Source organism: Parus major, chromosome 2 (assembly GCF_001522545.3).
Source record: "Parus major isolate Abel chromosome 2, Parus_major1.1, whole genome shotgun sequence".
Taxonomy (NCBI): domain Eukaryota; kingdom Metazoa; phylum Chordata; class Aves; order Passeriformes; family Paridae; genus Parus; species Parus major.
Genome location: NC_031769.1, coordinates 87,667,645 through 87,694,711, shown reverse-complemented (window position 1 = coordinate 87,694,711; position 27,067 = coordinate 87,667,645). Strand labels below are relative to the sequence as shown.

Below are 27,067 nucleotides of genomic sequence, written 5' to 3'. Positions count from 1 at the left end.
TCTTCAATACAGGATGATAGGGTGCCTGGTGAATGAAACCCAAAACCACATTGACCTTTCTTTCTCAGGCACAACATATTGGAAGCTCATGTCTAATTTGTTACTTAATATCCCTTGGGATTTTTAAAATTGGAGTGGAAAAGGTACAAGGAAAGCTGTGAGTCTCACTTCAGCAAATGGATGGATTTCTTTTTTAAAAGATAGTTTCCATTCTGGTTTCTCTTACCTTTTGTTGTTGTTTCAAAGCAACAATTTTACAAATATAAATCCACAGTGAATAACTTATTCTATTTCCAGTGGATTATTTTATATGACCGAGATCCTGATTGCTTTGGTAATATGAGCAAGTCTTAGAATCAAAGTTACAAGTCCAGTGCATTAAGTAACCAAGAGCTGTCTGAAGACTGGCAATAAATACAGAGGTAAGATACAAGCAGTGAGTAAATAATATTTCAATAATCACGATTTCTATTAAGTATGTAAGTGTTTTTTAACCACAAATTAATTAAAGAGACAAGCAGGATAATTAAAGAGGCCGGGTTTTTTTATAAATTTAGGCAGCTAAAAGCCTTTTTTCAAATGAGAGTTCATCTCTCTTAACTCTTCTTGCTGAACCTGAGTGTTCAGGGACACGAGACGGTCCCCTTGCTTCATGTTAGGAGAGCCTGGTGCCCTAACTTTGTATCCCTAAAGGCAGTGTGTAATGCAGCTGGAATGCTAGTGGGTGACATGTTGCAGGAAAAAGGAAGCAGGTTATCATATTTGGGACATTGACAACTCCAAGTGTTGGGTGATATTAAACAACAGTAGTCACTTGACTAACATGATAGCATTAGAAAAGCGAAGTCCTGACCTGTAACTAAGATATGCCATGCTCAGAAAGTGGATTAAGTTCAAAATTAAATGTCCTGAAAGCAAAAAGAAAACTTCCCAAACAACAAGATTATAAATATGTAATGATAAACCAATCTTATCTCTATGGTTACAAACCCAGCTCTGCAGTGGTCAGGCCATCTCCTTTCGTACTGGTGTCATTGTCCACATGTTCCTCTCAGGAAACAGAATATAGAAGACACAGTTCTACAAAGTACATAAAACTGCAAGGTGTTGGTTTTCAGCATTTGTGCATAGAAAAAGTAGGAGAGCAGAAGCAGTTGTAGTCCCCTGTGAGCAGTACCCAGCACAGCAGGAGTGCATTGGGACTCAGACAGGGCAGCACAGAGCAGCTGGGAGATCTCAGTGCCCACGATCTCAGAGCTGCCACCTCCCCCAGGGGAGCAATTCCCCACTGAAGGGACTAAAGAAAGCTTCCTGCCTGTGGGAAGAAAACAGCTGCAGTAACCAATCTGTACCTTTTGTGCCTGGTGATTTAGAGCTCTATGACCACCTTCGGAAGATATCACAAACCTACAAGAGTCTCCTAAACACACCTTAGATTGAAACTGGCTTGTTCCTGCTGATCATCTGTAAAGAAACTTCACAAGCATTAGAACATAAAGGAATATTTATTTTAACAGAAGAAAATTCCAGTGAGGGGATTTTCTAGCATGATCTATTATTTTTTGTGAGAAAATTCATTGTCCCACAGAGTCAGACTAGTGTCACTCTGCATGTGTGTGTGTGTGAGAGAGAGAGTGTTCCCTTTTTCTTGGTTTTATTTTACTCTTCTAACTACATAATTAATATAAGGAAAAGAGCAGGACAAGGATAATATGAGCAAAGCTCTATCAGGAACCTGTGATTTCAAGGTCTGTGCTAGTCTCATCTTGCCTTAAGCTTTCATGTTTGAAAAGCTAGGGACATGAGTATTTGATCACACACTTCAGAAGAGCATTTTGAGGCTTAATCCATTGCATTGCCTAATATTTGGAGAAATCTAAAAATATACATACAGAAGTTATAATTGCTCTAGGCTAATGTACTTTATATGTATAATATGGATACAACAGCTCCTTTTCCATGAGATAATAGTCCAAATTTTTAGTTGTTCTACAACAAAAGGTTTTACTTCATCATGGAACTCCTTTTATGCTACCTATTGATCCAGACTTCAACCACACTAGCACCTTCTTCAGATGTCTGTCTCACGGAGCTGAGATGCACAGCAACAATGACTGCTTTATACAATGACTAATTATCATTAGACCTCAGTAGTCATTAATGGGAAAATAATAAAACATATCCTGTTTTCCCAGTAAAGTGAAAGAAGAATCACTGCTAAGTCGGATACTAATTAACATAGTCATATGCTTAAAAAAGAAAATCAATGATGACAAAATTGTGGTGACAGCTTGGCTGTATGATAGGTGATACTGAGGACCAGCCAGTTGCACAGTAATCCAGATTGCTTGGCAAGATCATTAAACTCAGCACTGGCAAGTCTTATAAATTGCTTTCTAGAATGTTCCCCACTCCCAAAACAAAATCAGGGATGCCTGTGTCACCCTAAGAGAGGCTTGTAGAGTCTGAATTGAAATACCTCCCAAGAGGGCACGCTGGGAGAATCTCTCCCACGGTTTTACCATCCTTAGAGCACAGAAGCTTCTTCTCACCTGAGTCTTCTGAAGGACAATTGGAATGCTGATTCTTCTGCAGTGCTCCATGCATCTGCTATCTTCCCTGTAGCCACTTTTATCTTATTTAATGGCTGCTGGCCAACTTTAATGCTGCATTTTTTACTTCAAGCTAATACTCTTTGTTCAAATTTCCTTCACTGAGGACTTTTTTCAGACCTATGATCATTTCCAGTTTCTTTCTTTAGTTTTTCATTGCCTTTATTATTTCAAACTGTGCCTGCCTTCACAGTCCTCTCCTTCTCATGCTTTCTTCCATGCCCACAGACATATTCTTTATCCCATACTCTAGGTCACTTGTAAAAATACTGAGCAGTTGTAGACTTAAAGTGGACCCAGACTGTTTTGACAGTGGTATCAGTTGTAAAAAATCTTTGAGCATACTTTTCTGAAGAATTTCCAAACTGCTGTTTGTCCAGAACGCACTTCCCTATCTCAGCTGTCAGTGTATGACATGAGGCAGCAACCAATGCCACCAACTGCTGCTCATCTGCGCAAGATTTGTCATCTTGCTGAAGAAATTTAACAACTTGCCACCATTTTTTTTCTGAAAAATCTGTGCTGTAACTCATCTTATTGCTTTAATAGGGGTGTTCACAGGTATAGGCACCAATGCGCTTTTTTTCTGTAATTCATTGCCGCGGGCCAGGGCGGGGCTGTGGGGAGCTGGAGTCTGGCCTGAGCCCTGGGAGAGCTGCAGGAGGCTGGGCAGGGGCAGGCAGGGCTGGCCTTGCCCTCATGGCCCTGACAGCTTCCTTACCTTCTTTGAGATCAGGGAAAATCTTATAATATAGCCACATCAGTCTCTTCTCCAAGGTAAGCAACAGGACAAGACAAAATGAACTCAAATTACATCAGGGAAGGTTTAGATTTCATATTAGGAAAATTTATTCACCAAAAGACTTGTCAAGCACTGAAGCAGGCTGCCCAGGGAAGTGGTTAAGTCATCATGACTGGAAGCGCTCAAAAAACATTTGGATGAGGCAGATTTTAAGTGATTTCATAATGCAGCAAGTCACTCCAGAGCAGCTAAGTATGGTAGTGAGTAATTGTTTCTTTGGTGACTGCAGTAAACAGCCTTATGCCTAATAAATCTAAGATAATCAGGAAAAGTCACAGTTACAGCAAGAGATTAGCCCTGCAATCCAGAGACACCACATCCTGCCCAGCCACCCAGATCCAGCCCTGCTTCCCAGCTCAGTCGTGCTGGGCTCTGTCATTTGGTCATGATTTATTTACCGAGAGTGTTAAGTTGTCCTGGCATTTCCACAAGAACTTGTAATGGATATGTAGCTGGCAGAGGGCATGTGTACACAGCACAGCACAGAGCATTGTCAGAGATACCCATCTGGCTGGGAGGGAGCCAGCACACCTATGTGGAACTGCAGAGCTCTCTGCAAAAATACAAACCTGAAATCCCCAGCCACATTCAAGCACAGAAGCGAAGTAGCTCAGCTCAGCACTGCCTATACACAGCTTGTATCTCCCAGCCAGGCAGGATCAGGACCAACAAAGAGATCTGTGTGTTGATTTCTGCTGTGCAAGGCTGGCATTCCCCACAAAGGTGGCTGTGCTGCCTTCTCCTCCTGGTGACAAAACCAGCTCTTCCCTCAGCCTCTTCTGTACAGCAAATGCAGAAATACCAACTGCTCTTTCCTCCCCTTCTTCTAACTGAGCACTGGCTACAACCAAGATGACCTTTGTCAGAATATACTTATCATACTATTTATGTCTTGAATTGTTGACATACCTTGTCAAACAATGGATTTACGTTCTGCCTATTTGATGTATGAAGTCCAAACCTGATTTATAAGTCACGCCTCTTTGCTACTGCATTTATTTAAGGGTCACTGAGCTGATTTATGGCTTGAGATTTGAATGATAAATCACAACTGCATTCTGCATTTCCTGTAACTTATTTGTAATCCAGCACATTTCACTTCCTTTATAATCTTTGCCCTACTAACTTGCCTATACAAATACCAAAAAGATGCCCTGTTTAACAAGCTAGAGCTCAGGAAACTTTAGCACCACCAGGCTCATCAGGCCAGTGAAAACTATTCTAGTCCCTGTATAATCACACCACACACAATCTCATGGACCATTCTGCAGCCTTGCAAAGGTCATTGCCTAACTCAAACTGACACCTCTGAGGCTGGTGTGGTCTGAACCCTGCTCTCCATAGGTCTCTGCTTGTGTCTGACAATTCAAACAGCCAGCATCCACTCACAAGGGCTCAACACATCTGCTCTCAGATTTGGGATTATGCAACAGGGCTGGGAAACCAGGAGAGCATGGGCTGGCAGAGAAGCTTGGGCTGAGTGCTGAGAGGGTGTCCAGCAGAGCAGGTCTCTCAGGAGAAGGCTACCAAGTCCAGCTGGGCACAGGGAAAGAGTATTAACAGAATCCCAAGAAGATGGCAAGGTGCTAAGTGCAGGAGTTTTTCACAAGAAGGAGGTCAGACATAAACGTGCCTATACAGCACACTTCAAACATTAAAAGTTTCTGCATATTTTGGCTAGTCCTTCTGTTTATGAGTATCCCATGCTCTTAACAGAGAGGTAGTAAAGTTAAAGAGAAAATAGAAAAAGGAGAAAAGGAGCGCTTACAGCCAACTCAGGTACAGTTATCTTCCCTAAATTTTCTGTTTAAAACAGATATAGATTTAATAACCTCCCTTCACTTTTGATAGTACAGTATCTCTTGGGAATTAGGATAAGAAACCCAGACATGAATATGATTATTTGTATATTATTCCTATCTGTATTAACAGAAATTTCTTCTGCTGTTGTACCATGAGTCTCTATACTGGTCAGGAATTTTCTTTCCGGAAAAATAATTTGTGTCCCTGTTTTGTGGCTTTGTCAACTACAATTCAGAAAAATATGGTAGATTTAACCTACAGATTACAAAAATCAGGTTCAACTACAACTCATGTTCATAGAAAAGGAAACCTCTCATATTGGTTCCAGTAACAACTGGGTGTTTCTTCATACAAAGCAACAAAAATGTAAATATAGATGAGAACTGCCAAAGTCCTAAGGGTAGGCGCCTACACCCTGTTCCCTTTGCTCCCTCTGTACCTGGCACATCACATGGCCCTCAGCTATCCTCTTACAGCAGGTGTTGTGACCCAACCCTGGGGATTGACCCAGCACAGTAAGCCAAGTCACAAAAAAGTCTTTAAAGAAGAATATATATTCATATCTTTATTTGGATCCTGTGACTAAACCAGATGTAGGGGCACTGATCAAAAAATAAGAAGGGTCAAAGGCTTCTGTTCCAAAAAGCAAAATGTTTGCTGAAAGAACATTATTGTCACCTCTTAATAACTGACATTTCCATTCCTGCTGATCATTTCTGTGAATGCCTAATTCATGTTTTGAGTATCACAAGTTCAGAAATAAGACAGGTCGCATGTGACACACAATAGCACTCTTATATGTCTCCGTGATGCATGTTAAAAAATAAAAAGTTGTTTTCAGAGCACTGCAGGACCAAAGGAAAAGCTGGAGAATTTACTCCAGAGCCATACTGAAGCATTTCAGCAGAGACCAAGCAATGCATTTGAAGGTGGACAGAGGATGCAAGGGACATCAATACACATAAAACCTGTGTGTATGGCATGTTTGCATGAGGGAGTCCTCACCTAAGGCAAACATCTGTTTAACATCTTTATGGATTATTTGGACAGGGGAATTGAGTAAATTCACAGATGAAGCAAAGGTGAGTGGGGAGAGTTCCGCTTGAAGGCAGAAGGTCTCCGCAGACAGATCTCAACAAACTATGGATGGGCTGAGGAAAATGGCAGGAGATTCAATAAGGCAAAATGCCAGGTCCTGCACTTTGGTCACAGCAACCCCTTGCAGTGCTACAGGCTACAGGAAGAGTGGCTTGAGAGCTGCCCAGCAGGAAGGGACTTAGGGGTGCTGGTTAACAGTCAGCAGGAATTCAGCCAGATGGGTGGCCAAGAAGGCCAATGGTGTATTGGCCTGTATCAAGAATAGTGGGGCCAGCAGGACTAGAGGAGAGATTTTGTCCCTTTACTCAGCACTGATGAGGCCACACCTCGAGTACACTTTTGGCCCCTCACTTCAAAAGGGACCCTGAGGTGCTGAACTGTGTTCAGTGAAGGGCAATTGAGAGGGTGAAGAGTCCAGAAAACATGTCTTATGAACAAACTGAGCTGAGGGAACCAGGACTGTTTAGTCTGGAGTAAAGGAGGATTAGGAGGGACCACATTGCCCTCAATAACTACCTAAAAGGAGGTTGTAGTGAGGTGGGGCCCAGGTTCTTCTTCCATGTCTCAAGAGGAGAGATGAGAGAAAATGACTTTAAGTTGCAACAGGGAGAGGTTTAGATTATTTTTTTTTTTTAAAAATAATGGAGGACAGAGTGGTTAGGCACTGGAGTAGGTTGTCCAGGAAGGTGGTAGAATCACTGTCTTGGGAAGTATCAACAAGGCATCTGGATGTGGCTTTTGGGGATATGATTTCTGGTGGTGCTGTGTTGGCAGCTGAACTAGATTATCTTGAAGATCTCTTCCAACCCTGATAATTCTGTAATTGCTGAGGAGGGGATTTCCAGACTAGAGAAAGAAGATACAAAGCAGAAGCAGCACAGACTTGGGCAATTCCCTCAATTGCAGCAAACACAATATTTTATAGTTCTGTTTCTGCAAAAGTGTTGGGGATGGGTCTTGCTTTGGGGATTTTTCTGGTAGGTATTAACAAAAGGCTGAATGTTTTGAATGAGAAAAGGATTTTAAAGAAATCTTCCTCTCATTCATTTCTCAGCTACCATTTTAGAAGTCTTTTATTTAGGTGCAGATGGCAGTACTTGTAGGTGAGGAATGATACTGACATCAGAAAAAGGGATGTGAGAGGCTTGTAACTTACTGAAGCAGATGTTCAAAGTCTTTAAAGAGTAGTTATTCTGTCAGAATAAATGTATTCTTTAATAATCACATTAATAAATGTTATTATCTACTCTCCATTTATACAAGCACTGTTATAGAAACCACAGTTTGAGAAGTTCCAACTAGAACTTAAGGAGTTGTTGCTCCTTGGGATCCATATACTTGCATCGATCTAAGATTTTTTTAAGAAACCATTATCCAACATGCTCTTTAGTTACCAACAGTGCTGAGAAGGTGCTTGTGGTTGAATAAATCCAGCTGCAAACAGGTTGCAAAACAACTTTTTTCTTCTTTCGGCAGCAACCTGCAAGGAATTTTTTTGGTATCACCCTGACACAGAGGGAAAATAATAGAGTTTTTAGGTAATTTCCTCTGTCTCTAAAAATTAATCAGAGAAAAAGTAGGGAACATATGTTTAAAAAATAAATAAATAAATAAATTGCAGCCATTAATATTTTCAAAACCAATAATTTTAAATTACTCCTTGCATCTTTTCAGGGCTACTTGCAGCTGCTGTGACCTATAGGCAGAAGGTTAGATTTGTTTCAGATTTGTGCCAACCAACAAAGGGAAAATGGATCATCTATATGCTTTGACACATTTTTTTTCTGCTATATAGACATGCCCCTGAAATAAAAGTGCTCAAGATGTTCTGCTGGAGGTATTTAACTCTCAATATCCAGAGACAATGACTGCTTGCATTACTGAATGTCACTGCATGGAATTGTGATGGCCAGTAGAGCAGAGAAATGGACACACACTCTGTAACACTCAGTTCATGTCCTTGGCAAACCAAGGTTAGTGTCCTTTTTTGGAGAAACTTCATCCTCTTGTGTGAATCCAGCAGGATGCAAACTGCTGGCAGTTATACTCACACCAGTCTCCAGGATTGCTTTTGAGATGGCTTGTCTGCCAAAGCTGGAGCATCTCAGTTAGAATATTCTTCTTCACTGCTGGCTGACAAAATCACAGCAGCCCTTCCTGTCTACTGGCTGTAGTGTGAGGCAGTAATTAAAGAAACTGAAGCACTAATATTTCCCATAGAAGTTGCATTGTCAGCCACAATGACATTTGTACTTCCTGAGATGGCACCTGAACCTCTGAAAGTTAGAAAACACCCTGCAGACAGCACTGCCAGTCTGGGACTTTCTATTTTCAAGATAAGAAATGTTCAAGTGTCGCCCTGAGAATCAGACCTTTTGATAATTGTTTTCATAATTTCTAGCTACTTTGCCCTGAAAGTAACTATAAACATAGATGTTTATACATTCCATCAAAGATATGCCTTTTGATGGACGTCTCTCATGCCAGTGTGGTTGGGAAGGTGGTAACCTGACTATCCAATCCCTGGTCATTGTCGAAAACCTATACATACTGAAAGGACAGAATAAAACTTCTTCTTCTTTCATCACACTTCTAGCTGTGTCTGTGTGAATAATTTCATGTCCAACAGCGACAGTCAAGCACTTAGATTTTCCTTTTGCCATATGCAAATTCTTTTCTCTGCAGCTCCCAAACTGTTTCCATTCACCTGTCCTGCCCAGATGGGCAGTGTTGCTTTGCAATTTCATCTGGTACAGTCTGCGGTTGTTTGCCATGCTCAGTACTGATGGTGGGACTGAATCAACCAAAACCTTGAGCTGGAACCACTCCACGTAACTCTGAAGTGAGCAAACCAGAAAATACCATCTCCCTCCAGCTTTTAAAGCAGGATTTATTAGAACTCAGCATATTAGTGCGGAGTAACTTGTCAGTTAGAGAAATCTTATTAAGTGAATTATGTAAATTTACAAATATTTAAACAGGTCTCTTGTTCCCTGAATTGCATTGTAGGGAAGATCCCTCTCTCCGCCCTGCTTCCTGCCTCACCCTGCCCCTCTGTCCACCTGCTCTGGCTCTCTGCCCTCGGGGCAGAAGCCATCTCCCCTCCCTCTTTAACAACTATGGGAAGCACAGGCTGCCCCTAACTGCCCCATACTGCAAGCTGCACAAGCCAAACAACAAATGCTCTGAGAAGCAATATGCTCCTCATCTCTCAGTCGTACCTTACTGTTAGCTGACATTTTTATAAATAAGACCTGTCTTCTCTGGAACATAAATATTCTCAAGGCTGTATTCAAGGAAGACTGAAAGAAACATTTCCAGCATTGAACCTCCTCCTCCAGCAGTCCTGAGAGTTCACCAGGGTCTTGCTTCAGAAAAATTAATCTGCCTCAGTGAAAGTCCAAGGTGCCAGCAGCAGGATAAGAAACCTCACTGGCCAACCTAGCCAGTGTGCACAGCCTGTGCCAAACTCCTGAAGAAGCACTTCTCCATGGGACTGCTCAGTGCCATACATATTTTTTTCCAATCAGATCAAAATGTTGTTTGGTTTTGCACCAAGCATAGCAATAGGATGCTTTTCTGACTTCTGACAGTAGACCACTGAGGGATGTGCTCAGCACAGTAAAGTCTTTCATATATCAGATGGCTTATCTGCAGGTATCTCCTGTTCACCTTCCAATTTCTTGCTTAGTACCAGACTTAGATAAGCCTTTCCACTCATCATTATTGATGTTAAAAGGTTAAGTCTTTAGCTCATATCAGCCTGCTGTCTGCTTGCTATCTGACTTAACATGGCCACTGACATGGGGGCTTTAAATCCACAGTGTGTCTGCAGCCTGTAAACCAATGGTTAAGCTGATGTATTGGTCTTCCAAGAACCAAGAATTTACTGGGAGGAAATTCCACTGTTATTTAGTATGTGTGTATATCTGTAATGACAAGTTCTGCTTTAACACGTAACAAATAATCCAACATTTTTCCAATGTACAAAGCAGAAGGGTTGTGACAGAGACTCTATATACCAAAGAATAAGGCGATAACAGTGAGTCATCTCAGAGTCAAATAAACCAGATTTGCTATATGTGAGCATGTGCAGCTTCTCCTGAATGACTTCCATGTCATGTTCTGTACAGGTCACAAGTGCAAGAGAGATGAAAAGAAATCTAAACAGCAACTGTAATTGGGCATTTCCCAACTTGTGCACAGCAAGCCAGAACTATACTTCTAACAGTTTTGGCATGTGAATTTATTGATTTACCCTGACAACCTGCATTTCCCTGGGGAATGCAAGCTAGGAAAAATTCTTTTTGTACCACTTTATATCTCTGCCAAGTCTGAGTTCAATTTGGTAAGACAAAAAGAAAGCACCAAAGTTCAGCAGCAGCAGCGTAGAAGTTCTCGGCATGCATCTGTGCTTTGTCTGCATGAGTTTGTGGTCTCACAACTGCATGAATTTAGGCAGTGCTTGGGCATTTTTTCTGTGTTGGGAGACTGAGTGAGTAGGTGTGTGTGTGTTTATGTGTGGTGGCCACCTGGCTGATCATCTAGGTCTGTCTGGGAAGGGAGGTACCTTCTATTAAGCTTTCTGATTAGCCAAAATGTAAGGGATGTTGTAGCTGTGTGGAAGTGTCCTTGCAATGATTTGGGGTTATCAGGGCACAGGAAGCTACATCAAAGCCTTCTTCATTCCTGGGTGGGGATGAGTGGGAAGAATTGGTCTTCTGTAAGAGTGAACAAAGTGCTGACAAAGAGGCATTGCCTCACTCCATGTTTGGCAGCAGATGGGTCTACGTGGCCGGGTAGAGATGGGGGTGCTACCATTCTTGCACGTATGTTCTGCATGAGCCGCCAAAGAACCAGTGCCCTGGAGCAAACCAAGTAGCAAAACGTGCCTGGATAAGGAGCACTTTTTTGCTTGGGGATCAACACACAGTTAGCAGGAATACAGCTTCACCAAGCTGTGGGTCAGGACCATGAAAAAATCTCTAATGAGTAAAACAAGCAACACAGGTAAAACCACCAGTCTGGATGAAGAGATTTGGTTCTATCACCCAGCCACAAGGCTGCAGAACCTGTTTCATAAGAAAATATAAGACATCTCAGGCAGTAAGAGTCTACCTGAAACACTTTGTTTTCTCTTTCATTGTATGAAGGATCAGGTGTATCTTTCAAACACAAGTCCTTTCTGGGGTGGGGAAGCACAGATTACAGATAATTCATGAACTGTTCTTTCCGGGTCTGGAAAAATAACCTTACCCCAGTAAAACAAGTCTCACAAGACAGAAAGTAAAGAAGGAGAGAGAAATGTAACTTCAAAAAGTGGCATATGTAGTTCTGTAAAAAAATGTGTGGATCTGAAGGGGTCTTAGAAAGGGACTCAAAAGAAAAATTATTTTCCGAGGAAAAACACCATACAGAATTTATCTGAGAGAAGGATGTGTTTCTATCACTGAACGGGATAATCATCTGTCTTTGTTTATTACTGTCAAGTAGGGGAGAATGAACTGGCAACTAATAATGTATTCAGTTTCTGAAACTTGATCAAGCAACAGAATTAATCCTAAGTTAAAATGTAATAATAGCTTTTTTCCCAAAGAAATCTGAATAAAAGTGCTTGATCAGACTCTGAGTATATCTAAGAGTGTATTTTCAAACAATTTTTTGGAGGTCTGGGAAGCTTGGTTGCCATGCTCCTAATGCAGAGAATATAGCAGATTCATAAGGAAACCCTGGAGCAAAACAGTTAATAATTTCGTGTAAACATTTTCCATACAGAGGTCACATATAACTGACACACAGCACTGCCGATTTGATAAAACACTTTTGTAGACTAAAACAACATAAGCCAGCCTGTCACTCATTTGAGCCTTAGCCTCAAGGCTTATTTAAGATATAGAAATGAAAACGAAGCGTGCTTTTCTGATACTCTATCCTGTTTCTCTTCCACTGGTGCTGGAAGGACCAGTAGGAGTTCAGTACATGTTGGAGGAAATTGTGGTACCTATTGGTGAATGACACTGCTATTTGTACTCTATGCCCTACATGACCCAATCAATTCTTTGTTGCAATAAACACCACTGCCTGACTAAAAAAACCTAACCTCAGAAATACTGAACCCAAAATAAATGTCATTTGAACTAAATTGGCTTTGTTTGTTTGTTTGTTTGTTCATTAAAATTGTTCATAAGATTCCATTTCCTGAGGCAAACCAAGGGCAATAGAAGCAGAGATACTGCTAAACATAATCCTTGATGATTTTATATTAAAACATCAGTGCTTGGCTTCACCCATACATCTTAATTGTGCTGCTCTACTCAAATATTCATATTAACAATTACAACCAGGAATTCATAAAAATGAAACTTTACTAAAAAAGCCTACCTTCTATGTTTATCTTTATTGTATTACTACTTATACTTTATTTATTGCTACTTATCAGGCATGTACACCAGCTCAGGATTCAGAAATCACGAGTTTGCAGCTGAACTTAGAATTTTGATTGATTTGACAGCAGACTATTCCTGACTTCTCATGTCTCTTGTAAAAAAGACCCATTCCCTGAGGGAAATATTGTGCCTTTGAAGTTAGCTATCTGAGTGAAGAGTTTCCTTGCTGTGACTGTTAAAATCTGCTTCTCAGGATACTGATTCTGATTCAATATTATGACAAAAATAAGAATACAATATTATTAAACTTGAACTGGCTGAGACTGAAACAAGAGCATTTTTCTTAGTTCTTGCTATCATAGGAATCTAAAAAGGTTAAGAACTCTCCCCTTGATATCATCTTGCAGACTATTTGTCTAACCTACATCAGTGAAGAAAGCCACAGAGATGGCTGACTGATTTCTGAGCAAAATAAATGTTTTATCAACCTACTCCAGCTGTCTGAGGGACCACAAGCCCAAAAGACAATGTCAGGCTTCAGTTCTAGAAGGCTAAAAATGTGCCAAAAATCTTCCCAGGAAGAATAAAGCATATCATGAAAACTGTTAGAAAATGATGGCTGTAGCTGGGTAGCGCACAGAACCCATAATTCTGCAGGACTAATTCTGCAATAGAAGCAGTATTCCCAAGCACACAAGAGGGATGCAGAAGGGCTGTCTACACAAACACCACTAAGAAGGGAGCAATGCCTACAACAGAAAAAGACTCATATAAGTTTGCTCTAAGTTGAGTCAACTTCTTCTCCAGATGATCCCTCAGCAATATTTGTGTCAGTGAAGGAAATCCCATCATTGGGCTGAAAGAAATGTGCCGAACATTTGACAATTAGTGAAAATATTAGGTTACATTGATTCAGATGAAATAGTCTCTGCACAGAGAAGTTACATGCCATAAATGGCATGCACAAACATTTTGGTTTTTTGTTGAAAGCTTCTAGAGAAAGTGTCTTTGTATGCTGTGTCAGGAGACTGTTCGTTCCAAATACAGTTTTTTATTATATGTTTCAATCTGTTCTAATTGCCTCGTCATCTGTTGCATTATATCCTGAGGACTTTCATAATTTATTTAATGAAAATTAAGAGAAATGAGCAAGAGGGCTCCATTGTAGGGCTCAGTGGTTCTCAGAAAGAAATATCATTAAGAAGTCTTGAAAAATGAGAAAATTGATCCTAATGTGTTTTGAAAAAGAGTACATTTGTCAATGATGCCAGTTACCGAAAGACAAAGGTATTGTCTAGCTATACAACTTTTCTGTATAGACATAATGTTTCATCTCAGCACAGACATTATATTGCTGTTACAGTCAAAGGATGTTAGAATGCAAGATCTGTAATCATCATTCTTTACTAGACCAACTCATATTTGAAAAAAAAAGTTAGCTTTTTTGGGCTCTTGTGTACATAAAACCTTGTCTTTGTTGTCCATCACTTGATGAGGATATAGTCATTATGAAAAACACAATAATGCATTTTCTTCAACTTTAGGCTTTTGAAATCTGTATGTGAGGAATCTCAGGCAAAAAGTAAAGGAGAAGGAGGCCTTTTTTTTTGTCATCCTTATCACTGTTACAAACATTGTGATTGACTCCAGGTTGTCAGTTCTTTTTGATCTTGGGGGTAAATCCAAGTGAGTGGCCTGAATCTACTTTGGAACAGGATTTGACATCATTGTGAAAATTTGTCTTGACAATTGATTAGCCTTCACTTTGGCATGCATGCTGAAATCATATTTGTGTTGCGCATAGAGCAGTGTGATTTTGAGTGGGGACTTTCTTACAAAAAGATAGAATCCCATACTCACAAATTTTATATCTTGGTGACTCCCTCTAGGGTGAACAAATCTGATTTCAGGGATTGTTGGCTTTTTGTGATAAAAAGGACAGAGAAATTAACCTTAGACTGACATTGCAACACATTAATTTTGTCTGGTTTCAATCTGCATTGAATTTCATTATATTTTTATTAGTTCTAATGTTAAGTATAACTATAAAAACGAGCTTTGTCCCAGGAGATTTCTGTTTAGTAATGCACATAATTTTAAGGAAAAAAATCACTAAAGAAATCATTATTCACATTAGACTGGTTGTAAAGTCATTAAATGATGGTTGTCCAAACATAATTACTAATGAGGGTTCGTTGATAATAAGTGTTTTCCTAATAAACTCTCTCAGGGATCAGCTGTCAGGGTAATGTTCCTCAATACCCCCATGACAATTCTGAAGGAAAATACAGGCAGATTATACAGGCAGGGAGCTCAAAGATCAATCAGCAGTAAAAAGGAGCAGTCATTTACACTGTGGGGACCACTTGTGGGTCAGAGGGTGGAACAAGGAGAAAGGGGCTGTGTATAAACTATCAGTGTGTTTTCCAGCTCTGGGTTCATATGTATCTTTTAGCAGTGATCACGTGTGGCTGCTTGGATGTCTCCCAAGCAGAAGGCCAGGAGAGACTTCTTGGCTTCCTCCTTCAAGCAGTCACCATCATGGCCTAGCCTGGAGGAACAGTGTAGGCAACAAGGGGAAGGGTGGTAGCTTCGAGAGTGGCCCCGGGTATGCACTAAAAGGATGGGCTGAAGGAAAAAAGCTGCTGCTGAGGATGTGGAACACTGATGCCTTTTCTCTTCTTTATTATCACTCCCATCTCAACCTTAGGTCTAAAATTAGCAACACTTTTCCTTGCTGGTGGACTCAAATCTCAAAGAGGGTGTATGAAGAGGACACAGGCTGTTTCAAAACCTCACAAGGGGAAGCAGAGGGGCAGGTTCTGATCTGTTCACTCTTGTGACCAGGGGCAGAACTCAAAGAAACAGCATGAAACAGAGTCAGGGGAGGTGTAGGCTGGGTATCAGGAAAATATCCTTTACTGGGCAGGTGTTTGGGCACTGGAACAGGCTCCCCAGAGAAGTGGCCACAGCACCAGCCTGACAGAGCTCAAGAAGCATCTGGACACTGCTCTTGGGCACATGGTGTGACTCTTGGGGTGTCCTGTGCAGGGTTGAGTGTTGGACTCAATGATCCTGATGGGTCCCTTCCAACTCAGCATTTTCTGTGATTTTAGTAAGATTTTAGGGCAGAGCTATCAGTAATGAAATGACGTCAAAATAGCAACACTCAAGTGCACCTTGAAAAATAATCACCTTGAAAGAATAATGAGCCTTTTAAATCCTTTTCTGGCAATATTATAGCATATTGTGGGTATATCACAGTGATTTAAAACATCAGAAATATATGTAATTATACTATACGAAGTTAACTACATATTTCTAAAAGTTCTTTTAAAAAATGCAAACAAAACAAACAAACAAAACCAAAAACCCCACAAAATAAAAAAAAAAACAAAAATAAAAATCAAATCAAAACAAAAATCCCAAAATATTGGAATATTTTAAATAGTGGGTGTTTTAATGTAATTTCATATGATGTTCTGGGAAAAAAATTGAAATTATTCTTACTCATGCAAATAATGAAATTCTACAATTTTTTTCCAGAAAAAGAAACCTGTAAACAAATAAAAGTTCAAAGTTAAAAGAGACAACTAATATTTTAGGGCATCAATGAAAGTAGATACAGTATAATTTTTTCTTTGTTGTTGATAATCAGAAAATATCTCCACTTTGCACAAAATCATTTTGTATCAGGGAATGGGGCTCTGAGGAGCAATTGAAATCAAGTATACTTCACTAACAGCAACAAACAGCACGCAAGTTGTAGTAGCTGCTGCAGTGAAACAGGATTAAGCAACATGAAGGAACTCCCTGCATTACTTTGAGAAAGATTCCACTTTATTTTAAGGTGGATGTAAATCTGCAATTACTTCTGTCACTTTTGTAAAGCCAGTATGGCCACCAAAGGTCAGCATCTTTTATCAGAATTCACATCTCATGTAAATTAACGAAATGCTCGTTTTTCAGAATTACTAATATCAAAATAAACAGTACCTGACTGCATACAAGAAGGTTTTGTGCATGTGACTGTTCCATGAATTGTTTTTCCCATGTACAAATTAAAGTTAAAATCTACAGAAAGGGGGTCTTTTGCAGTAACTTATTTACATTTGTTAATAAATGTCTCCTAATGCTAAAAAACTATTTATTTCTGGGGAAACACAAGGTTGGACATCCAATGGAAATCTGTTTGCTAACAGGCCACATGGAACAAGATAAACATTTAATTATGTAATTTTGAAACTCCAGGAGAATCAGCAAAGCTGTAATTTGTCACATTATTCTGGTTTTGAATACTTCACACAAAACTGTCTGATTTACTTATGTAAATGCAAGCTGACTCTCATGTCAAAGGCATTTTTTCTTTTGAGCCAAAAAGGACCGATTTTCTCTCTAAGTATTGGAGGGTGGAAATTTTTCTGTGGAACCAATACTGCTTTAGCAAAATCCACCCCTTTACAAAACACTGTAGGAGACTCTGCTGTGAACTAGTTGGGGTTTTTTTGTCAAAAGACTAAAGTATTTCCATCTGCCTTCAGCCAGCAAGAAGTTATCCTAGGAATTATTTTATTGGAGACTGAATTGGAAATGATAGAACTGTTTGCTAAGGAACATATAACCTATAATTGATTTTATTCCCCTCAGTTTGAATAATACTTTCCTTTATCTAAAATGCATGAGTGCATTTACATCTGTGGCTCATTTTGGCACAAAACTACATTAAAGCTTCTCTCTGAAAATGAGCTGAAGTCTGCCCACATTGTTTACTGTCATATCCTCCTTCTTCAAATATTAAATCAGTACCACAATCAATTTCAAACTATTAAGTTATAGACTTTAGTACTCTTGATGGATTGTTAGGTCATCCTGCTCGAAAGTGACAAAACCAAAAAAAATAAATAGACATGATAAATAAATATGTTGTGATATATTTATGCAATTATGCTGGTGGGAGATGTGCTCAGTTATCAATTTTCCATAGTCTTTTTCAAATTTTATAATCATGGCTGACAAATACATGCCATAGAAAATTCTAATGAAGACTATAATCCAAATTATATGTACTAGTTTCTGGAATTTTTTTTAGCATTTTGGAATAATTACTGATCAAACATGTTTTTGAAGTTTCAGATTTGGCACATGAAAGACCTGACTTTACTATAATGAGGAACAGCTTATTTTTTAAAAAATGAAATGTCCTAGTAACTGTGTGCAATCCCCTTTAGTTCCCAGCCTTATCCAAAAAACAAGATGCACGAAGTTCATTTGTGGAGAGAAGAATGATGTTACTATGTCCTGTACTCCTTGCAGATTCTGTTCCTTGCACGCTGTATTCCTACATGCTGAAGATGATTTGGGTTACTCTAACAAATAAATGAAGCATTAATACAAGTTAATAGAATGAGGGGGAAGAAAAAACCAAATAAACCCACAAAAATAAACCCACCAAACCCCAAACACATGAGTTCAGTACTAAGGTTCTCAATAAAACATTACATGTCTTGATTGAAGGGTCTTGCTCAGAGCTCTGACAGCTCAAACACTGTCACGGAGCAGTGGGTCCAATACAGCCACAAGATTCATCTGCAGCATTCATGGAAGTCCTGGACGTTGCAGAAAAGGTGACTTGTTTGTGCTGCTGCTGACAAAGACCAGGGAGATCTGTTACCTGTGAGGAAGAGACCTCAAGCTGAAGTGAGAGCAGAAAACATTTTATAAGGTATTCTTGAAATGGATAGCAAAGAATCACAAGGACCACACTTCCTTGCAAACAAAGAAACGTAGTGAAAAGTATTGCACTGTCATTTGTAGGGCATATACAGATGCTGCAATGGCTCAAAAAATATTCATGAACTGCAAAAAATGCCTCTAAGAATTGAGAAAAAAAGACTTTAATACCTCAATGACTTTAACATACCGAACAGAAGACTGAGAAGTGATTACACAGTATAATCATCTCTGTGAGGGAAAAATACTAATATAAGTATTAAAAAGTTTTTGAAGCCAGCAGTGTAAAGTGCACCAATAACAAGGTTGAAAGCTAAATCTTGTCATCCCCATTATTAAACAGGCAGAATATTTTAAATGGGAGGGTAGTTTACCTCCCATTTTACCAAAATGGTAATAGAGGAAGTAGCTGATTATCCATCTCTCATGGTCTTCAAGTTAACTATTCAAAGTAACCATATCTTGGGCTGCATCAAAATTAGCACAGCCAGCAGGTGAAGGGAGGTGGTTTCCCCCACTATTCCACTGTCCTGGGATCCCACCTGAAGTACTGAGTCCAGCTCTGGGGCCCTCAGCAGACCAAGGGCATGGACCTATTGGAGTGAGTCCAGAGGAGAGTCATGAAGATGACCAGAGGGCTTGAAAACCACTATTATGAAGTCAGGCAGAGAGAGTTGGGACTATTCAGCCTGGAGAAGGGAAAGCTTTGGGGAGACCTTATAGGACCTTTCAGTACCTGCAGGTGGCCTGCAAGAAAGCTGGAGACAGGGTTTTAACAAGGGCATGGATTGATAGAACAAGAGGGAGTGGCTTTTAACTGAAAAATACTTTACTCTTCAAGTTGTGAGGCAGTGGCACGGGTTGTCCAAAGAATCTGTGGATGTCCTATCCCTGGAAGTCTTCGGTGTCAGGCTGGGTGGATCTTTGAGCAATCTGTTACAGTGGAAGATGTCCCTGCCCATGGCAAGGTTGGAACTGAATGATCTTTAATGTCCCTTCTAATCCAAACCCCTCTACAGTTCTATCCTGCGCTGAGTCAAAAAGGAAATACAGCTTTATCATGAGGTAATTATAAAGAAAATGTTAGCAGGTACAAAACAGGCTTCTTCTTGTAATATCACTCTGGGAAATGACCAGACTATTTCAAGTGAAAAGAAAACATCACAAACACAGCATCAGCTTGAAGCAGGCTCCTTAAAGGGAAAGTTTTGCGAGGCTGCAGACAAATTAAATTAAGTCTTAAAGTAGTAGTAAGACCTCATTCTTTTCAAACAACCTTTGGGTCTGGCTAGTCTTCTGTATGGAAGGTTAGACAAAAACAACCTTCATATCTCAGTACTAAACAAAATTATTAACGGTATCTAATCATTGCTAAAGTGATTGCTTTCAAATATACACAGAATTAGTGTAGCTTCATAGCCATATTCAAACATATTTCTAGTAGCCTTGATTAAAATTTAAAATAAAAAAGAAATTTAGGTTGAAAAAAAAAATGTTGTTCTTCATGAGGACATTAACCTTTTAAAAATGCAACACAGCATTAAGAAAACTATCTGCTGTATTTCTTAGGCCAAAAGCAATTTGAAAGATTATGCAATTATAGGGATTGAGAAGGTAATTTAAATAGTAAAAATATACTTGGTTTTGAGAGCTTGAAAGTTTTTGAAAACCTTTTTTTTAATATTTTTTCATTAGTGTAGTATAGAGGTAAAGTGCATGGTAGCTTTTACCTATAAAATACAGAAATAGTTCTTAACCATGTCAAACATACCCACATGCAGTTAGAAATGTGCACTCATACACAGGGATAACATGCAAGTAAGACTTTGGCTTCATGTTTGCAAATTGCATTTTTCTCCCCTTCCCTCCCCTAAAATTCAACTGTTGTAATGAAAGCCTTATTAGATTTTCTACTTATTATTAACCTGGAGACCCTCCAGCCTCCTCCCTACTCTTTTTTTTATTCGTTTTTAAACTTCTGACCCGATGCAATCTGCCTGCAGGGGCAAATACAGTTATCTCCTTCTAAATTAAAATTGTAACTCATTTGGTACAGTTTACACAAGGCCTCAACTCTGACACATGCAATTACTATGAACATAGGAGGAACATGATTGCTGAGAGCCACCAGAAATAGAGTTTAATCAGAAAACATGGAGTTGTTCCAACAGATTTGTAATTTCACCACTTGCTATTCTTTTATGTTCCTGAGCGTTCAGATAATTAGATACACTATTTTTTTGCTTCCCAAGAGGCCAGTGAAAGCAAAATTCCTTCTTTTACATTAACAAGATGAAATTATAATACACAAAATCTATAACTTTTCTGTTGAAATGACAAATTCATACAACATTAATTTTAGTACTTACAAAATGTTACAAATAATTTGTTCTGTAATATCAGTGTGTATCACAAAATGTAGACTTAGGTGAATTAATCACCCATTCAGATGGATTACCCAGTCTGTCAGCTTTTACTCACATAAGAACCCCTAGGTAGCTCCCTTTGCCTATCTTAAAAGGCAGGGTTTTTTAAAAGTTCTTTAAAATATGAGGTTCATATTTTGTGCCATTGTTAGGGAATGATCCTCTGGTGTAGTGGGTCAGACTGTAGATCTGTTACAAAAAATGGAGATGTTAGGAAGCAGGTTCATAGCTTCCCTGATCTCTGTGCCTTTAATTCCTCTCTGAAAAATGGATTTTTAGTGTATTTGATCAAGTTTAGTGAAACACAGAGCTGAATCAACAAAGAGACATCACTCACTGTAATTAGAAAGGAAGATGAAGACTTCAACTATATATTGCCTTGCATGATGGCACCACATTCTTTCAAGAATAGGGGTGTTTATGACTCAGCTGCTTTTACAAGTAAAAACATCTGAACAGTAAATATAAATTAATAGACAAGTGCAACATTGCAGGGTTTTGTGGTCTTTTTACTGGGGTCTGAACACATTCATCTTAATTATACTTTAATATCAAGTTCCCCAGGCTGATGGATGGGCCTCTGGGAGGACTGCAGGTCAAGTAGGGAGTAAGGTTACAGAAAAGGGCTACAAAAAATACTTTGGGTAAAGAAAATGCATGGCTGATTATGTTCTCTGTAGTACAAATGTGGTCCTGCAGCTCTGGCTGTTTTTTCAAGAGGCCACCTGCTTTGTATTTCTCCTTTTATGTTAGCCATTAATTTTGCTGCCACAGGCACAATTCATACTTACAAGGTTGGAGGCTCAGACAAAAGCAGCTGCTGTTTCAAATAGCATTACTCCATTCCCAAGACAGCCAACTCAGCTGCAACAACATCAATGAGGTGGATACACCAAATTCACCAAAAGATAGGCTTTCCCATCCTTAACACACTATTTTATGCTGCATACATAACAGCAAAGCAAATGCTTAAGGCTGGAAGGAAACAAAATGCAGATAATGCAAGTTTATGGAAAGAAAGAGTCTGGAAGGGAAACAGAGAAGCAAAGCAAAAGTTAAAAAAAAAAGAAAATAAAATAAATTTAAAAAAAAAAAAAAAAAAAGAAAGAAGAAAGATTATACAAATACTGGTGATGAGGTTTCCAGCTTGTCTCAAGCAAACTTCTTGGTCTAGAAGCTTTTCTTGGTTTGTGAAAACATAATTTATTTGATAGTAGCAGTTACCCCATTTATAAAGAGATGGCAAAATAGAGAAATGTTGTATCATCCTGCTTGTTTAAGTGTGGGATGTCTGAGTCCACTGCAAAAGCAGATTTATTTTTCTTGGCCCCAGAAGCATGCTCTGAGCCATTGGGACACACTGCCTTTCTGCAGCCTGTGCATCCCCAGCCCTCTCCCCAGGACCCCACACTCCTCTGGCTCTGTGGTAAAAGACAAATCTCCTGCAGAGTTCTCTCAGGTCTTAAAGAGTTTCTGACCTGAGACACAGCACTGGGCATCCTGTGCTTTTTTGTTTAAAGCCCTTTTGGTTTTGTCTCAGCCCATTCTGAGAAAATCCAGCCCAGGGATCCCTGCACCACACTTCCACAGCTGAAAATGAAAGTAATGCAACTCAAAGCATCCCAATACTTTCACAGGCACAGCTCTTGAATTGCATTGATGTTGATACAAGGAGGCAGGAGCCTGCAGCCAGGAGCAGGATCAGGGAAGGAGAAGAGGAGAGAAAAGGACCACAGTAGCCCCAAGCAGTCCGCCATATGCTGCAGATAAGAAAACACCCCCTGAATCACCTGGAATTTAGTCATGCCCTTGTGCACCAAAGAGAGTTAGAGCTTGGGAGCAGCTCTCCACTAACACATGGTGACAGCAAGGGCTCACAGTGAGTGGTTTTGCAATATCCTGAACAGAAAAGAGACTGATTGTTCCCTGTCCTGATCAGTACAGAGGCAAAAGCCATAAAATTCATTTAGTAGCAGCCACGCTCAAAACAGACAAAAGGAAGTGGCTCACCACAAGGCAGACAGAGAGAAACCTCTCAACTAAGAGGCTGCAGCTTCAAGAAGTGTGATGGACCTCAAACAGAATCTGCAGGAGCACTTAAAAAGTCCGAAATGTTGTAAAACAGACCACAGCAGATTCAAGAAACACCTGGGGAAGCTTGAAAGTTTAAACAGGAAGTATTTTATAGATTTTTTTTTTTTTATTGTTCCCAAGCCACAGGATTTTGGACACTGTTGGAGACAGGATAATGGATTAGTTAGCCCATGATCTGTACCAGTCCAGCTACTTCTCTGCTCTTAAGACTGATATGTCCAACCAGTTAGCAGCAGCTGGGAGATTTCCAGGGCTGCAGCTAAACTACTGAGTTTGAGAGCTACATCAGGCTTATTCTCCAAAAATATGCTTAATCCCATTTTTTTCTTAACCTGGTTTCCATATTGTCTTGCAACAATAATTCCAAACTCTATTTAGAAACTGTGTATAGAGGCACTTCATCTTTGTTACTTTTAATAGGTCACTTGGCACCTTCATTGAAAGTGCTCTACTCACCACTTTATGAGAAAACAGTAAAGAATTGGGGGATCTTTATCATATTCTTTTCCATACATTCATATAGCTCTTTTATAGCCTGGAGCATTTAATCTACTTATTTATATTTTATCCCTCAGTGCAAAATTATTCTCATAAATGTTAGAAAGTACATACTTCAGGAGACAGCTTTGGGAGTGTAATGTCAAAATTTACTACAGATAAAGCATAGGAATTTAAAGGATAACTGTTTATTTCTATAAATTATTTCCAATTTCTGTTATGGTCTTCTGTTCTGTTGTTTTTTCATGGAACACAGACTCTACCCTTGTATCAGACTCTTCTGCACCCCTCTGTCATAGTTCAAATATTTACAGGCTTATAGACTGACTCTAAGGGAACTGGTGAAGACACTGAGTACTGTAATATGAACATAAAAACACCAAATTCTAAGTATAGCAGTGAGGAATCCACAGCACTTAAAAATAAAGGATTGTCCAAAGTGATACTATATTTTTATAATGGACACAAACACTGATAGTGACAGTGGCTCAACAGGAATGAGGATAGAATAGAAACACTTTCATAATTCATTTGATTTGTGATTTTGGACTTAATTTTCTCTCCTGTGCTTGTGGATAGGGACAAAAGCAAGTGTATATACTTCTAGCCTAAAGACGAAATCTGTTGTCCTGGAAGAACAGGGTTATTTACTTAACCAGCACAGGTTTCCGCTAGATGGTGCTCCTAGCCTTGGGAAAGCCATAAACAGATTAACTTGCTGCTTTGCGAGGGGAGGAACAAGCTGTTTCATGAGCTGGTGAACCAACAGCCACGAAGTGGCATCTTGTAGATCTCAATCCACATTCCTAGATCCCAAGGCCGCAGTAATTTTGCTCTTTCCTCACACCTGCTAAGTACTCACAAGCATATTTCCTGCTTCATTCTCGTGTTGCAGTCTTCAGACACAAAATTTCACAAAGCTTAAAACATTTCCTGCAAAGCAGGTTCATGCAGAAACCCCATCTTTCAGAAAGCTGCTTTAGGAAAAAATATCTATATGCATACATTATGCAAGTTCTTTATCTGATCATCTTCATTCTTACTGCTATTCTTTTTATCTCCTCCACTATTTCCAGAAGAGTTAACATCATCTTCATTTTTGACAGCTGAAAAAAAGAAATAATATCCTAAATAATGCTCTTCACAGACATTCACTTTTTCTATTCCATTGGCAGATATTGCAGTATGGATCAACATCACCTCTCCTCACCTACCAAGAGGCATTAATTCTTTTGACTTGGGTAACACTTACTGATACCTTCTCCTGTACACACTTCCATCTGGTAGCAAAGCAGCTTTTTCATCAGCCTCCTTGGAATAGCAACATACATAGAAGGACGTCGAAATAGTGGAGACATTTCAGAGATGCAGATATTATCAAAGATAGGAAAAAGTATCTCCCAGTGAGAGATTCAAAAAGTTCAAAACTGTCCACTTAAAAGCATTTAAGCACCATCACTTTCCAAGATAGGAATATGAAGTTAAGAATTAGTACAGAACCAAAAATACATCCATAGTTCAGTCCAAGATAGCACTGGTGTGCAGCAGAGTTGGGTTCATGTGCATTATAAGATGGAAGAAGCTAAAACTGAGCAAAGTATGAAGTCTCCCCATAGAGACTTTCTGTTGTTGTTGCAAGAACTGCCTGTCTTTGGCTCAAAACAGCTTCCTCTGGTGAGTGGAACAGGCCAGCAGCTGGCAGCACCATCACAGTTTTTGTGTCAGAAGTGTACTGCCACAGTCCACTAAAGTGAGATTTCTCTTCAGGATGTAAGATTTTCCTGTGACATCTGGAAAATCACCATTTACAATTGCTGTCACTGGAACACTGCTCATAAACCAGTTGTTCTGACAATGGTCCACACTGCCATCATGAAGGATCAGTCCACAGTGCTGCAATGCATTTAGAAAGATTACAGTCATGTGGGCTGCTGGTGAGAGTCATCTATCCAACACACTGAGTTTCCTCATGGAAAGAACAAGGAGTTACAGAGATGTCTAGTTACAGTAAGACTGGTTTATCACTCTTAATAGAGAAAGACAGTTTGTTTTCCTCTCTAGGCTTCAAAAGCCTTTAATAATTACTTTGTTAGAAGAGAGGAATGGCTGACCATAAGTGAAACCTCTACTGACAGGCAAATGAGAAATATGAGGCTGAGTCTGACAGATCCATTTAACCTATTCTGAATGAGCAAGACATAGAGAAGAAAGAGAGAGACAGAGCTGCTGGAAGTTTGAACTGCAGATGTCCCTTCTATGAAACTCTGTGACTGATGGGGGAAGCCCACTTTGCCCTACCCTGTTGAATCCATGCTACAGACTGCACACCTCTTCACCGGGTAATGATTATTTAAAGGGAGTCATCATGGACACTGAGTGCTCAGAACCTTACCCAAAATAAAAATTGGTCCTCTCCCAGATTTATGGCTCTCTCTACTGAGTGTTTTCTCCTTTCCCTGTCTTTTCCCATGCCCAGTGCTACCTTGCAGAGCACCTGGTATGGCAAGGAGAAGTGATAGCAGTGGTCAGAGTGCTCCTGTTGTCCTTTCCAGCATATGCCCTTCATAGAAATAGTTAGCATGCATTCTCCTGTCCAATGGAACAGAAAAAGTATTGAAACCACTGTTACAATGGTGTATTTCTGGTTGCAGAGATGGCAATAAAAAACCTTTCATTGTGGCAAACAAGGGTGTCTTATGTTCACCTCATTGCAAAGGGGTTTTGAGACAACATTGGTCTCTATTCCAGAGCAGAAGTCCTTGTACTCATTCCATTACTTACAAAGCCATCCAGCTTTCTGATGAGGTTTCTTAACCTCTTCCACCAGACATACACTTGTTGGATTGATTCACCCTGGTTTGAAGAGCCTGTGACGAAAATAAGACACAGGCCTACCATGCTTTCCTGAAGCTGAAAGTGCTCTCAAGGACCAGGCAGCCTCCTCCCATGACTATCAGGTTTTTATTAGATGGGTTTGCAGCCTCTTTGATGACTGCTGCCAGATAACTGGAACTGGCAGTTACTTGAAACCTATCAAAGGAGGACAGATATGCACTGTGCTACCCCTTCTGGACTCTGTTCCTTTCAGGAGTTTCCACATGCAGATGCAGAATTCCGCTCCTCCACTCACTGCTACAGAATAATGCTGCCCCAACTTAAATGGTAATGGATGAAAAACAGTTTTGATTTAGTTATCAAGAGCTGCACACTCTGACTTAAAATTAAACGTGGCAGGATATAACAACTGGCTAAAAAAATTTACCAATAAAATTAATGCCTACTGTACAATTTTTCAATGCATCTTTACTGCAAAATACACATTTGACTCTCTTTGGGTTCTTTACTGTGAGGAAAGAGCCTTAAGCAGCAGTCTTGAGTGAAGACATGCCAATCTAACAGAGGTATGGGGCTCTTCTTGTGCTCACAGAAGAACACAAGACATTGTAGGTTAATTTACCTGTATTTTTTGAAAGGAGATATGAAACTATAGCTTTTGTGTGTGGTCTGTGGCAACAAATTACCTGCATGCAACAAGTTCCTATATGGTAAATGATGTAAGACCAAGACCTGAAAATATGACATGCATGCCTCTGTGTGCATGAATATATATATAATTTT

At 39.6% G+C, this 27,067-nt stretch overlaps 1 long non-coding RNA gene across 1 annotated transcript in view; it reads right to left on the bottom strand.

Moving 5' to 3' along the window:
- Positions 1-16,341: 16,341 nt before the first annotated feature.
- The window catches only part of LOC117243926, a 19,123-nt gene continuing 8,397 nt past the window's right edge, over positions 16,342-27,067 (bottom strand). Inside the window, exon 2 of the long non-coding RNA XR_004496029.1 lies at positions 16,342-18,372. This is a non-coding gene — a long non-coding RNA (uncharacterized LOC117243926). The remainder of the gene's footprint in view (positions 18,373-27,067) is intronic.